Source organism: Nicotiana tabacum, chromosome 10 (genome assembly GCF_000715075.1).
Source record: "Nicotiana tabacum cultivar K326 chromosome 10, ASM71507v2, whole genome shotgun sequence".
NCBI lineage: Eukaryota > Viridiplantae > Streptophyta > Magnoliopsida > Solanales > Solanaceae > Nicotiana > Nicotiana tabacum.
The window spans coordinates 126,024,261-126,037,965 of record NC_134089.1 but is presented as its reverse complement, the minus strand read 5'-3'; positions in this window follow the sequence as shown (position 1 = coordinate 126,037,965).

Sequence of the window (13,705 nt, the reverse complement as noted above, 5' to 3'; positions counted from 1 at the left end):
TAATTCAATTTATTATTATCGAGGTTTGCTACCCAACTCTAGGTTACTCTCTCGCTACTTATCCTATATGTATAAATCTAAGTCCTTTAGTTCTTCCTCATCATTGTTCATTTTACGAATGATGGCCTAATCTCATCTCATATTTTGGAACTTTTATCCGCCTATTGTTGATTCACCTTAATGTTGATCTATAACCTACCACTGATAAGTTGAAACCTCTTACGTAATACATTATCGTTAGGGCTCACGTCTCATCGGGGAACATTTGAAGTTATTTGCCTGATCCACCTTGGGACGATACAATACTTCATTAATCGTATTTCATAGCATCCCAATATGGTTCATCTTATGGGGGTATTTTAATCCTGTGCCATTCATAAAATCCCTATTCTCTAAATCATTACTCAATCGAAGGCCTAAATGTCATCCACTTATCAATTATCACAATTACACCCTTATTCTACTACCATGGCAGCATTCCCTCTTTTCTAAATGCTCCTAGTCTTAAACTCCTCTGAGTTCATTCAGGCTGTACTGAGTTTTGTTTTAACTTACGGAAACCATCAGTTTTGTTATTTTGATGTGTTTAATCCCGAGGACTTACCTATTCTCGTCACCTTCTCACTTACCTTTTCTTATCCTTACTCCCGTCTACCTAAAACCTTATTGCTCTACCATACTTTAGCTTACGACCTACACATGTCTATTTATACTACTTACAACCGTCCTATAACTTGATAGCACCATAGATTATCTTATGTTATTCTAGAACCTCAAGCGAGATCTCATGTCGTCTCTAACTATTCTTTACTCTCTTAACTAGACCCCTCAGTACTTGGAAACCATAGGTTTGAAGATATGTCACTGATGATACCACTATCATTTGTGGATACTGGATCATGGCGCTTCAAGCCCCCTATCTGAAGTATGGTCTATTCACAACCTTCTGCACTTTAGTATCTCTACATTCTTTACTTTTACTTTTCTTATCTTTAAATCTTGCATTGTATTTTTTGTCACTTTCATAACCTTCCTTCCTTATAGGTGGAATTCACGTCCACAACTTGAAGCTCTACTATACTACTTACACCTCTAGCGCATACACAATTCGGTGAGAGCTTCATACTTACTCTTTATGAGGCTGGTACTTTTCCAACTGGCTTTATTGTAGAGCCATAATAGAATATGACCATAGTACTATCTCTATCGTATCTCTGATATTAAGAGTGATTCTGCAATGTTCTAAATCATGATTTCTATAATTATCTAGATCTAATAATCAAACTCTTGATTTACTTAGCTGTTGTAACTCTTTAGTTTCCTCTTCTCTCTCAGCCTTTAAGTAGGCATAAGCTATCTTCCGATCTGCGACTCAGGGTATTAGTTATTGCTTTCGCCTTTCGTGGGCACTATGGAATATCCATAATATAATCTTCTAACAATTCAAGCCTTTGTCTGTGAGGTGGACTCAATTCTTTCTTTTAACTTATACCGAAGTCTCATATACCTGTAGGAATGTCAACATATATGTTGCATGGATAATAGTCTGAAATCTTAAGTGCGTTTATAATGTAACTAACTCTGGGTCATTGATCGAATAATTCCTTTTGTGCCTTCTCAGCTTTCTTCAAAAGTAATCAATTACTTTTCTTGGTCGTTCTGCCACTTGTTGCATGAATATTTGGCTTATCTTATTGCCCACGCCTATTTGAATTTCATGCAACTCATATGATCTAGAATATTACTCCAGTTCGTTAGTCACAACAGGTGTTTGTTATATAGTGCATACAATGTTGTAGTGAGACTGTTGTTACAAGATCATTTCTTCTTCAGGTCATTATTCTTAGGTTGAAACCTTCTTCTTTATTTCCTCAGCTAATCTTTCGTTGTAGTACTTAGGGAAGACCCTCAGGCTCTTGTAAAGTTGTGAGCTTATTACATTATATACCCCACGGAATTTCTAATGTTCTTACTCACCTATCATTATCCTTAGTTACTTACCTCCACGCCCTTATGCTCGTAGGGTTGCTTCTAAATTGAAATTTCGATTGTCTCCCTAGTGGAACTCTCTTTTATTTTCATAACACTTATACGGTACCTTTTACTACCCCAATTCCTATCTGAATATTTCTCAAGGATTACGATGTCGTATCTGCGAGACTGAATTTCCTATTCTAGGTTTTTCACTATGTTTATCTTGCATTATCTATTGATTTATCTGAGTCCTCTTGTCTAGCCATAACTAATCTCTTCCTAAATCAACTACTAACTACTCGTCAGTCCATGATCATATTTATATTCTGCGTAACCTCTATTGGGTTATGCCTTTTATCTTAACTTACCTTTTGCACTGGCTCCTAATAGATCAAGTGTTCATTCGTACTTATTTATCAATAACATCTGGTGTGGGAACCCTTACTGCACCTCCCTGACGTCGTGCTTGCAAAATATTCTGGAGTCACAATGTGTCTGTAGCATCTGAATAAATGCAATCTCACCCATTTTGCATGTTTGCCACATTCTTCCTTCACCATTCCATAATTACCTTTTTCATATCTTCGATGACTCATATTCGCCTTGCGGTAATCCCTTTGTACCAATGATAACTTAATTTCGTACGCACGAGGGTGACATCTAGTGTAACTGACACACTTTGTCCCTTAAACTTAACTTTTCTCACAGTGCTTGCTTTCGGGAAGTGTCTTCCTAAATGACTTTTTAAGGTTATTCTTCCGTTTTCCATTCTATTATTTCCGGAACATGATCTCTGAAATTCTCACGATGCCAATTATTATCAAATCCTTCGGTCCCTAAATCATGTTCGATTATTTTTCTTGTTTACTAGCCCATACTAATTTCTATTACTCCGGAGGTCTAACTTAGCCTTCTAGTAATCATGTTGGAGTCACCAACTCATTTCTCGAAATAAGGATATGACTTTATGGCCTATACTCTTTATGGTTTCAAGGCCTGTCACCTCTTGTCTTTTCCTTCACTTGACTATAGATTCTGTCATCCTGTCATATTTTGATTTACCGTTATCACCAATTTATCACATCTTACTCATAATACTTCATTTACTCTCTTCTTATTCTCCTGCTAATATCTCTGTCTATCACTTTATTTTGAGAACTTCAGCAAAACATTCTTTCCCCTTTTTTTTGGCTCCCCTTGCTCTAGCTACTGGCTCTGCGGGTCACCTAACATCCTCACTTTACTAGGAACGGGAGTCATACTAAGATAAATATTTATCTCTTCTAGGATTCTAGTGCCTATCTTCTAAAATTTCTAAACATTCTAGTATTCATATCTCACTTTACTATTTAGAGTGCACCGTCTAGGTGTCTTACAGGGGGAACTATTATCGCGTTTACAATATTCTTTAGAAATGTCACCTAACGCTAACAATCCATCCACCATTTTGGGTTACTCTAACCCCAGTTGCATCTTGATATCACATCCTTCTCTTAAAGTATATCTGTTAGCTCCCATATGACATAACTGAGATAGGTGTGACCAATTGTACATACCTCTGTTATTGTTGAAGGTAACTTAGAATACTTATATTTCTCTGCCTGATTGTAAATACTGATAATCTCCACTAACTAAGTCTCTCATACCCTCCTTCACCTTGCTTTTGTTAATTGTTGAACATTGTATCTACCTTCTGATTCTCTTATTGCTTTTTACCATATAGGTGGATAGATATTCATGCATTGGGTTCCTTATCAAGAAGCTTACACGTCTTAGTACACATGATCTGCTGAAGACCTCACATTTACTCATCGTAAGCATGATGCAAAATCGAGTTCTTCTGACTCAACTCCTCCACGGTCACATTCAATCTCTTACCAAGTGTCTCTCTGGATGTAGGTGTCATCGTATTACGAATAAAATAACATTTAGGAGTTTGAATTCTAACAACTGAGCCCTACCACACGATCTAGAGTAAGGAGAAAGAGTGACAATCCTAAATGCCCTGTAGCCTCTTGCTTATAATATGGTGCACAACACACCCATAAAAAAGACTATTATTTGGAATGTCTATCAAGTTCATAAATATTCACGGGATATTCATGAATAATTGTTTTATTGTTTTAACATTTTATAATTAAGTAAACTTTTGATTAAACTAAAATAAATAATAAGATTACTCGTATGAATGAATATTTGATCACTTATATTATAACCGGAGATTACTTAGGCGATCATAAATAATATATGAGCAATTTTTAGATAACATATAAATGTTTTATGATTTCAACAGAATCTTTCCCTTTACAAAAATATCCTAATAATAACTAATATGTGATCAACCGCTACACTAAATTTCAAAAAATCGAAAATACTCTTTATCTTTCCCATTTTTACCTATTGAAACCAGAAAATAAAATCTACTGATCAAATGTACATTCACCGAAAATGTCAACTATGAATCACTGTAAGTTACAAGTACGGATATCCAAGTATGTACATTTACACATAACAAGCTTTAAAGGAATTTTGCTTGACATTTGCCATTTGCCAGAACAATAGAAAAATGGTTCATCCACTTGGTTCTGCATACTAGAAGATGTTGTGGAACTAAAATCATTATATTTCAATGAACTAATTCACCCTACTATTCATATGTTTGGTATGTATTCGTTACGTACAGAGATTAAATTAAAAAAGGTACTATCAGTTCACTTTAATAGTATTGAGTCTTTTGACAAATTATTAGTAGTAGTTTACTTTTCAGTTGCTAATTTACAATTTATGTCCCCTTTGGATTTGGTTTTTGAATTGGTTTTCAGAAGTTGGTACTCCTATTAGCCTGTGATCGCGGAAAACAATTACAAATGTTTGAAATTAATTCTGAAATAATGGTTTTAAAAATTCTTGTTTTGGATAATATTCTGTTGAAAGTTGAAAAAAAAAACAAGTGTTTTGTTGAATTTTAAAAAGGTATTTGGCAGTTAATTATTTTTTAACACGAATTTCACTTAAATATGTCTTCCTTTGTCATAACTTCATAAGTATGTCTATATTTATATATTTCCTTAGTTATAAATATGTTTGTTCGTTCTTGATTGGTCACCTTCGAACATCTATATATTAGTGGTTACCCTTTTGCTAACTAATTAGTGGAGATGTTTTTTTTTTTTTTGGTGATATATCAGCAATTAATGCTGGTAAAGATAATTTACGACATAGAAATTTCAACAGTAACAATAGCAAAAGGGAGCGGATATCAGGGCCGTCTCAACAAGATTGAGGCCTAAAGTCAAATTTTAGAAAGAGGCCCTAAGTAAGAATATCAAAGATAAATTTGCAATGAAAGAGTATAAAATAAATGTAGAATAATAAATCGGCTCAAGAATTTGATAAGTTGATATACAACAACATACCATAACTCTAGGTCAGAGAAGGACATACAACAACATACTAAGCCCAGTGAAATCCCACAAAGTGGGATATGAGGAGGTAAAATGTACGCAGACCTTACCTCTACATTGGGAGGTAGAGATGTTGCTTCTGAAAGACCTTCGGCACAAGAGAAAGCATGAAAAAAAAGAGGTCAGATAAGGACAATCAATTCAATGAAGTATGAAAATGAGAGTAACGAAAGCGAATAAGTCATGATAAAGCAGTCTAAAAAGGAACAGTAACTATCACAAATAAATCAGATAATCGAAGTACAAGAAACAATAGATAGTAGCAGAAATCAAAAGGGTAAGAAACTATAAAGCAACATAAGTTGAAATAATGATAATGAAAAGTGTTGCATTGTTCAATATAATGATTGCTTGATTAATGCTTTGAAAAAGATAACTTATAGCCACGGGTAAGTTGCCGATTGAAAGACTTAAATATATAAATAATAACGTGGGCATATATTAGTTGTTAGGATATAAATAAGGCAAACTAAATAGCTACCATACCTATGTAAAGAAACAATTCATTAAAAAAAAAATCATTCTCTAATTATAACGATGATCCTCCCATTAAATTATTGTACTTTCGTTGCAAAAATTCTTTTTAAATTTAAATATACACACATTTTTTTAGTAATATATTTACAATATATCTTTAAGAAAAAAATGGGGCTCCCAAAAAGTTGGGGTCTCAAGCGATTGTTTTACTGGCTTTATATTCGAGCCACCCATGACAGATACTAGTCATGTGAGTGAATTGCCACAACTAACCTAGTCAAGTTGAACCATTTTATGGTTCTAAATGACCCTAAACAAGAAGAGACAAAGTTGCCAGACCTGGACATTGCTGAATAGAAAGAAAATGTTTAAGATGAGTGTTTGAGTAATTATATACTGACAAATTGCTTGTATGTAGAGTGAGCTCTAGACTAGTGATATTCAACAGTATATTACTCTCATCTTGATTTTAAAATAATTTAAGTGACTACACTTAAGTCTTTATTCTTTTACCATGCTCGTGATTTTGAGTTGTATTGATTGATTAGTTTCAGTTTAATTCCTTATTCTACTCAAACTCCACTTACTCCTTGCCATCCTCATTAGGAGCTTCTTATATGCAGAGGCGAATCTAGCTTTTCGATATGGAGTTCAATTAAATCCACAACCTTCATTATGGAGTATAACTTTATATGTAAAAATTCATTTAAATCGCAATAAATACAATATATGAACCCATAATTTTAGAAATGAAATGGATTTAATGATAAGAAACTTAAAGGCTGAACCCATAAAGTTTAAATTTTTGGATCTGCGCCTCTGCTTATATGGCCAAACAGATTGTACATATACCAACAACATGAACAAAATACAATAATCTCCTCCATGAGAAGTTAAATATCTTTTCTTTACTTAACTTAAAAAGAAAACAACGAGAAAAATGAAAAAGGAGTAAACCAGTGGGCCAGACCCATATATATAAGTGCAAGCTTTAGGACGGCCATTGTACAAAGTACATCAAATGGGCCCAATGTTTTAATTGGGTTATTGGGCCAGACAAAGCCATCCCCACCACTGTATAGGAATCGTACCTCACCCAATTGAAAAGACACTCGTCCATGAATTTTCACACTTCAATGCTAGCACGAACACTACCACGTTTCAATTCCTGATTGCATCAAATATAAATTGAAGACTACAAAAAAAATGAAAATACAAAATCACGGTTCAAATTCTAGTAGAGATAAATAATTTTAGATGGTTTTTTCTGATTTGTCTAAAATTTGATGGACAGAGTAACTTGTTTTTATACTGGTAGGAGGTAGCATGAACCTAATGGATTAGTTGCGACCAGAGGCGGGCCCAAGATTTGAAGGTTACAGGGGCATATGAGCGAATTGTTCAACTAGAGCTCCAATCTGACTTTTGATTTTAAGGGTTCCAGTAAAATATATGACCGTTTTGAACATATATACACATAGTTTAAAAAATTGTCCTGGTTAATGGGATCCGATGACTCCTCTGCTTAATACATAGGTCGGCCTTTGATCGTGAGCAAGTTGGTCCGAATACTACCATTATTTTAAAAAGTATTACTATGATGGAAGAATCGTCCCATTCGAAACCTGTCTGCTACATAGTGCAACCTAACATCTTTTTATTTAACTGCGTAGGGGGCCACCACTCACGAGTAGCTTAGACAACCGAATGCCAACCATGTACTCTTATCATCAATTTCTTTTTTCTTTTTGGATGCCACATTGAAATTGCCACTAATGTCACTAATTACCTCTATCGATCACGTTCCTGTCTCAAACCACTCCCCTTGATTCTTGTAGCATAACTAATTAGGGGACTTAAGGATTTTTTCCTTGGCGAAAGCGAATCATCTGTAGCAACCCGACTAAATTACTAATTGTTGAGAATTCTCACGTGGCAAATAGACTGGATTCCCTATTTCCACAACCTAATTATCCCTTTATAAGGTGCAGAAAATTGAACCCTAGACGTCGTTTGTTTCGATAAGAAACGTTAGAAAAATAGGTATTATCACTTTTAGCACGCGCCAGAAACAAACCTCTTTTTTATACGCCCATAATATAGGTTATAAGTAGTGTTTGTTGGACGTTAAGCCATTGGGCTTTAAAGACTAGAAGTGTGAATTGGGAAATGATGGTAAATAAAATGGAGGGAAATGAAAAATTTGGAAAATTTGAATCAAGTGAGCTTTGTCAAATGAACTCTGTCCCTCATCGGTGAGGGACAACTACACTTGTGTGTATAAGTATAGGATCACTTCTTAGAGCTCTTAAAAGGAGTTGAAGAGAATGAATCCTCGCGCCGTTGTCGTCGCTCGGCTCGGCTTCGGCTTCGGATCGATGAGATTAATTTTTTGACAAAGTTTATTTAATTAATTATTTAAGAATTAATTAAGTGTCAGTCAGTTCATTAACAGAGTTAACTGAAATCCAAAACGCTAAACTGGTTTTCCCTTTTGTACACGCCCGTCACCTAGCATGTGCGTTAGGGGTGGGCGTCGGTCGGTTCGGTCGGTTATTATAAAAGTACGGTTCGGTTTATCGGTTTTCGGTTTTGTAATATTAATAACCAAACCAAACCAAAGTATTTACTGTTCAGTGCGGTTTTTCAAAGTTCGGTTCGGTTATTTCCGATTTATTTTTTCGGTTTTAAACGGTTCAAAACAAAAGCTGTCCAGACAAAAATACAAAATTTAGCAATGACACGCCAACATAATATATCTAAAGATCGCACAACATCATTTACAACGCAACTAAGAAATATAATTTCCCAAAAATCATTTACAACGCCACTAGTAAAACCATTACCAGCAAGGTTACTGCGTTACGAGACAACCGGTCAGAATGATGTATGTATAGTAAATTCACAAAATTAAAAAAGAACTAGAGCCTGGAATTAAGGACAAAAAATTAAAATCCACATAAAAACACATACAGTCTGCATATTTGGAGGAAGCTGATAAGGTATCTGGTTTCCCAGATTGTTGTTACTTGTATCACTGCAAATTAAAGTACCCGAAATATTACAATTTCTAGGACTTAAATACAAATCAAAGAAGGAACTAAGGAAATAATTAAAAGGCATTAATCTTACAAGTTGGTCACAGATGTAAGACTAGCTAATTTGGACAAACATTGGCTGTCCAAATTATAAATATGAACAAAGTAATTGGACAGAATTCTTTCAAAATGCTTTAATTATTAATCAAAGATGGATACTGTTCAAAATACTTCGGTAATCAAAGATGTTTAAAGTTTGTAATTTGTAATACCCCTGAATTTCGGTTTTTCGGTTTAACCGAAATACAAAAACCGTGAACTGCACCGAAAAACCGAAAATTAATAATTTTAAAACCGTGCACCGACCGAAAAACCGATTAAACCGAAACCGGAAAATCGAAATTCACGGTTCGGCCGGTTTTTTCGGTTCGGTCGGTATTATGCCCACCCCTACTTCCTTTCAAATATTTGTTCACATTATGAACATATATCACACCTCTTCCAATAATTGCCTATAAATTCCGAGGCATGACTTCATTTTCACACACGGAAAAATATAGAACTTCCTTCTGAAAATCCTACATTCTACTTCGCAGTTTCTCTTTCAAATTAGTAAGTGTGATTTTGCTCCGTTCTTTGAGTTCGTTGGTATCCTGCAGTTTGTATTGCCACTGTTGCAGGAAGGTTTATTCAGTTTCATCCTGGGAGGATTTAATCCATTACCTTGGCAACTTGTGAGGGGGTTAAAATTCCTTAAGGATGCACAAGGAAATTGTGGACTCGGAATATTTCTTATAGTTTACTGTTTTTCCAGTTTCTTCTAACAGTTTTTTTTTTCCAATTTTTGTTTTAACACAGTAGCGAAAACAGGGTTTGCATCCCTTATGGGTAGAGGCGGACCGTTAAGGGGTCACAGAACCCCGTTAACCTCGGCAAAAACCCTATATATATCTCTGTATATACTGTTGGGACCCCTCAAAAATTTTGTTTATGCCCGCAAATGGTAGAAGGTGAATGGAAGAGCTGGTTCTATGGGCCGCGAAAAATTCTTCCTTAACTGTATGACTTGAGTTCGAAACCCTTCTTTAAATTTTTCACCTCCTTTCTGTTTTACTTCTTTCAATTCAACATAATTAATACTTTACTTCTTTATATTCAATATAATTATACTTAATAGCAATATGCTTTATTTTTTACTTTTGTCTCATTTATAGTTAGTACTAATATATAATGGTCAACTTAATTAATTTTATTCTTTTTTAAATCCCTCCCTTAAAATTAAAACCTTAAGTTGCAATTTATCGTTCCACAAATAAAAAAATAAGAATCTTTCTGCCACAACCTTCTTCAACAATTACTTTGACAAAATAACATATATCTGTCAACTCCGACTCAGTAATGGGAACTAAGAGTTAAAGATTCTTCTTCAGGTCTTTGACTATTAACAAATCTTTAATTGTCACGAAACAATAAAAGGACAAGAACAATATTGCAGAGAAAGAGAGAGAGAGAATTCTTATTGAATTTTGGGATTAATTACAATGGAATAAAACCCTCTATTTATAAGGGAAAAGTGACTTAGCCACTAAGTAACAAACCCTCAAATCTCTCTAAAATATAGACATTCACCTTAAATAGAATTCTATTTATAACACTCCCTCTTGAATATCTATTCAACAAATAATGTGCCTCGTTAAAACCTTAACTAAAATAAAACCCAATGGCAAAAAAATTCTAGTAAAGGAAAAAGAGTACACATATCTAACAATACGCCTTTTGGTTACCTCATTAAAAACTTTGCAAGGAAAACTCAGTGGGACAAAACCTTGTAATGGAAAAAGAGTAAAACGCGTATTAACTCCCCATGATGAGGGTATCAATTCACATCCTTGAGCCTTCGCATTCCAATCTTCTGCACTAGCTTCTTGAAGGTTGATGTCGGCAGAGATTTGGTGAATAAATCAACCATATTAACTCCAATGAATATGTTGCATCTTGAAAATTCTCGCTATCACATTATCATGCTTATAGTTATAGCAAGATACATATGTGCGCAAATAACACTTAGGATATGGTACTTCAGGACCAAGAATTGTATATGCTTCAAGCGATTTAAATCTTTCAAGGATTGTCATATAAGTTAAGTCATATAAGTCATATAATAGACTTTAATTAGATGTATATCAAGTTTTTTATGTCTTGCCAGACATATTAGATAGATAAAGGTGATTGCACACACCATTGACTTTATACTTTCAAGTATTTGAACAACATAAACAAAATTATATGTCTTTCATATGAAACCAATTCTATTCGAATTGTGTCTCTTCCATTTGGCCAATATTTTTGTGTCTGTAAGCGACAGACTTAAGATTCTCATCTATATTTAGCGCTATCATAGATGTCGTCGACGAATATTTTATATAGGTTCCAACTTTTTTTCTTTCCATAAAGACATAACATAGAGATCCCTTCATTCATATATTCAGGTACCTGAATCTCTCATGAGATTTTATGAAGTGTTATATCATGTGATCTTCTATATCACTTGCATCCTTATTATGATCAGTTTGATCATTTGCTCATCTTCTTTATCAAGAAGTTTTATTTGAAACCGATTTGTCTATATGCTTTGAGCGTACCATAGACTTTGTCTTTCTAGGACTTAATATGAGCATTTGCAATGAGAATATAGTTACTTTCTTTGGGTCAGCAAATGCGTATGGCATGCTTTGCAATATATTGCAAATGAATTATCTTTTTATGAACTTCAAGTTCATATTATCGTATTCGAGGATCTAGATATACAAATGATAATTCATTCCATGTAACTTTTTCTCAACTGTTTATCATGTCTCCCCCTCATGTTAGAAAAACTAACTTGTTTCCTCAACTTTGAGCAACCATCTTTGTGTGTTATGGTGTTAATCAAAATATACACCGCACATCAATAATAATAAGATGAAATTATTTGGTTCCTGACCCTGAACCACTTGTGAGGGGAGAATGTAATATACATTCGTATATAACCTATATCAAACTGATATAGATAACTTTATTCCCATAAGCAATATTTTAGCTATTAAGTGGAGGCACTCAATAAATTATTCTGCTAAACCAACTGTGATGTAAACCAACTTATCAAGATGAACTTCTTGAATATAAAATTTAAAAATTATGCTCGAAATTAAATTATTGAGCAAGTTACCTCGCAAAATACCATATTGCGGGTTAATAATAATCGCACATGTAACCATCTCATAGATGCATCTTACATGGTATACATGGCAGGTGAATGAGCCCATATTCACCTTTGATATTTCCAGCATTCATGGGATTTAATCCCAATTTTAGTTGGTCTATTAATTAATAAGAACAAACAATGTAAGAGAATTCGTAAAGAATTTTCTAGTTCTTTAATATTTACCCATGTGAATTCTCTATTATTTTTGCACATCATACTTAAATTGATATGGCTAACCCAAATGTCAACTGAATAAATTATCAATATTGATAAGCTTCAAATTTACACCATGACATGTGCAATTATCAATAAACTTCAAGTTTATTATGATATGAGTTTTTATATCAATAAACTTCTACTTTATTATGGCATTCTTTTGTTTGTGTAGTACAAACTGGAGAATAAAGCGGGTAACTTTTCACATACATATTACCCCGCTACAAGTTGTAGTAATAGGAGATATTAAACCTTTCCTTTATTTATAGTCTCAGTATGACCAACCACTTTCGCGAATACTTTAGAAACTAAATAAGTTTCTTTGAGACTTACTACAACACAATATCTTATTGATAATCAATTTTATTTCTCCAAAATAGTGGTATTGGCTCTTCCAGAGCTCTCAATTAATTTTGTACTACCACATATTCATCAACATCCATATGGTCATATATCTCTTTCAAGGAGAAAGTTATACCATTATGGTCATGGTCAAAATTATATGCAAGATATGTTTCTTGCATTATTGTTGTCCTTTAATAATCACATTGCCAAAATATTTGGCGTACAATAGGTACGTGACCAATGACCATTCATGCCATAATAATGACATTATTTTCTTATATCATCTCAATTCTCCTTCTAGAGGTGAGCGTGGTATATTCGCTACCACCATATTCTTTGAAGAATGAATATGTATTTATAAATAAGATGTTGTCACATTCACATCATGAATGGACCATAATCATCTATATGTGGCTTTATAAAATCTCATGTCAAATCAATGATAAATATTACTTTCACAAAGTGAAAGATTATTTTGAGAATCCTTATTATTCCCATTATCACAATGATGACGATTATAATTTCGTCTATTGCCACGTCCACATCCATTGATATCTTCACGGTAATAATTTTGTCTTATTTCAGACTATCACATATTACTATCACATTCTCTTAAAGGAATGAGAATGAAACAAATTCAATGGGACGTGTTTTCAATTCTTTGCCCACAATCATACATGAATTTGATCATGGCAAGACATAGAAAATTTTACCACTTTGGGTGGTTATAATTTCTTTCAAACTCCATTAGAGTTACAATCAAAATTTATCGTGTTTGTTTGTATTTAAAATCAAATTGTAGAATGTCAAGAATTTGAAAGAGAAAAGTAAAATGCTTACCTTAAATCCAGAATTTAATCATGAAGGAAGTTCATGGAACAATTGACAATCATTATGGTCAATTCCAAAGCTTCTACTCAATTGGTTAGAGTCTCATGCTGATAACG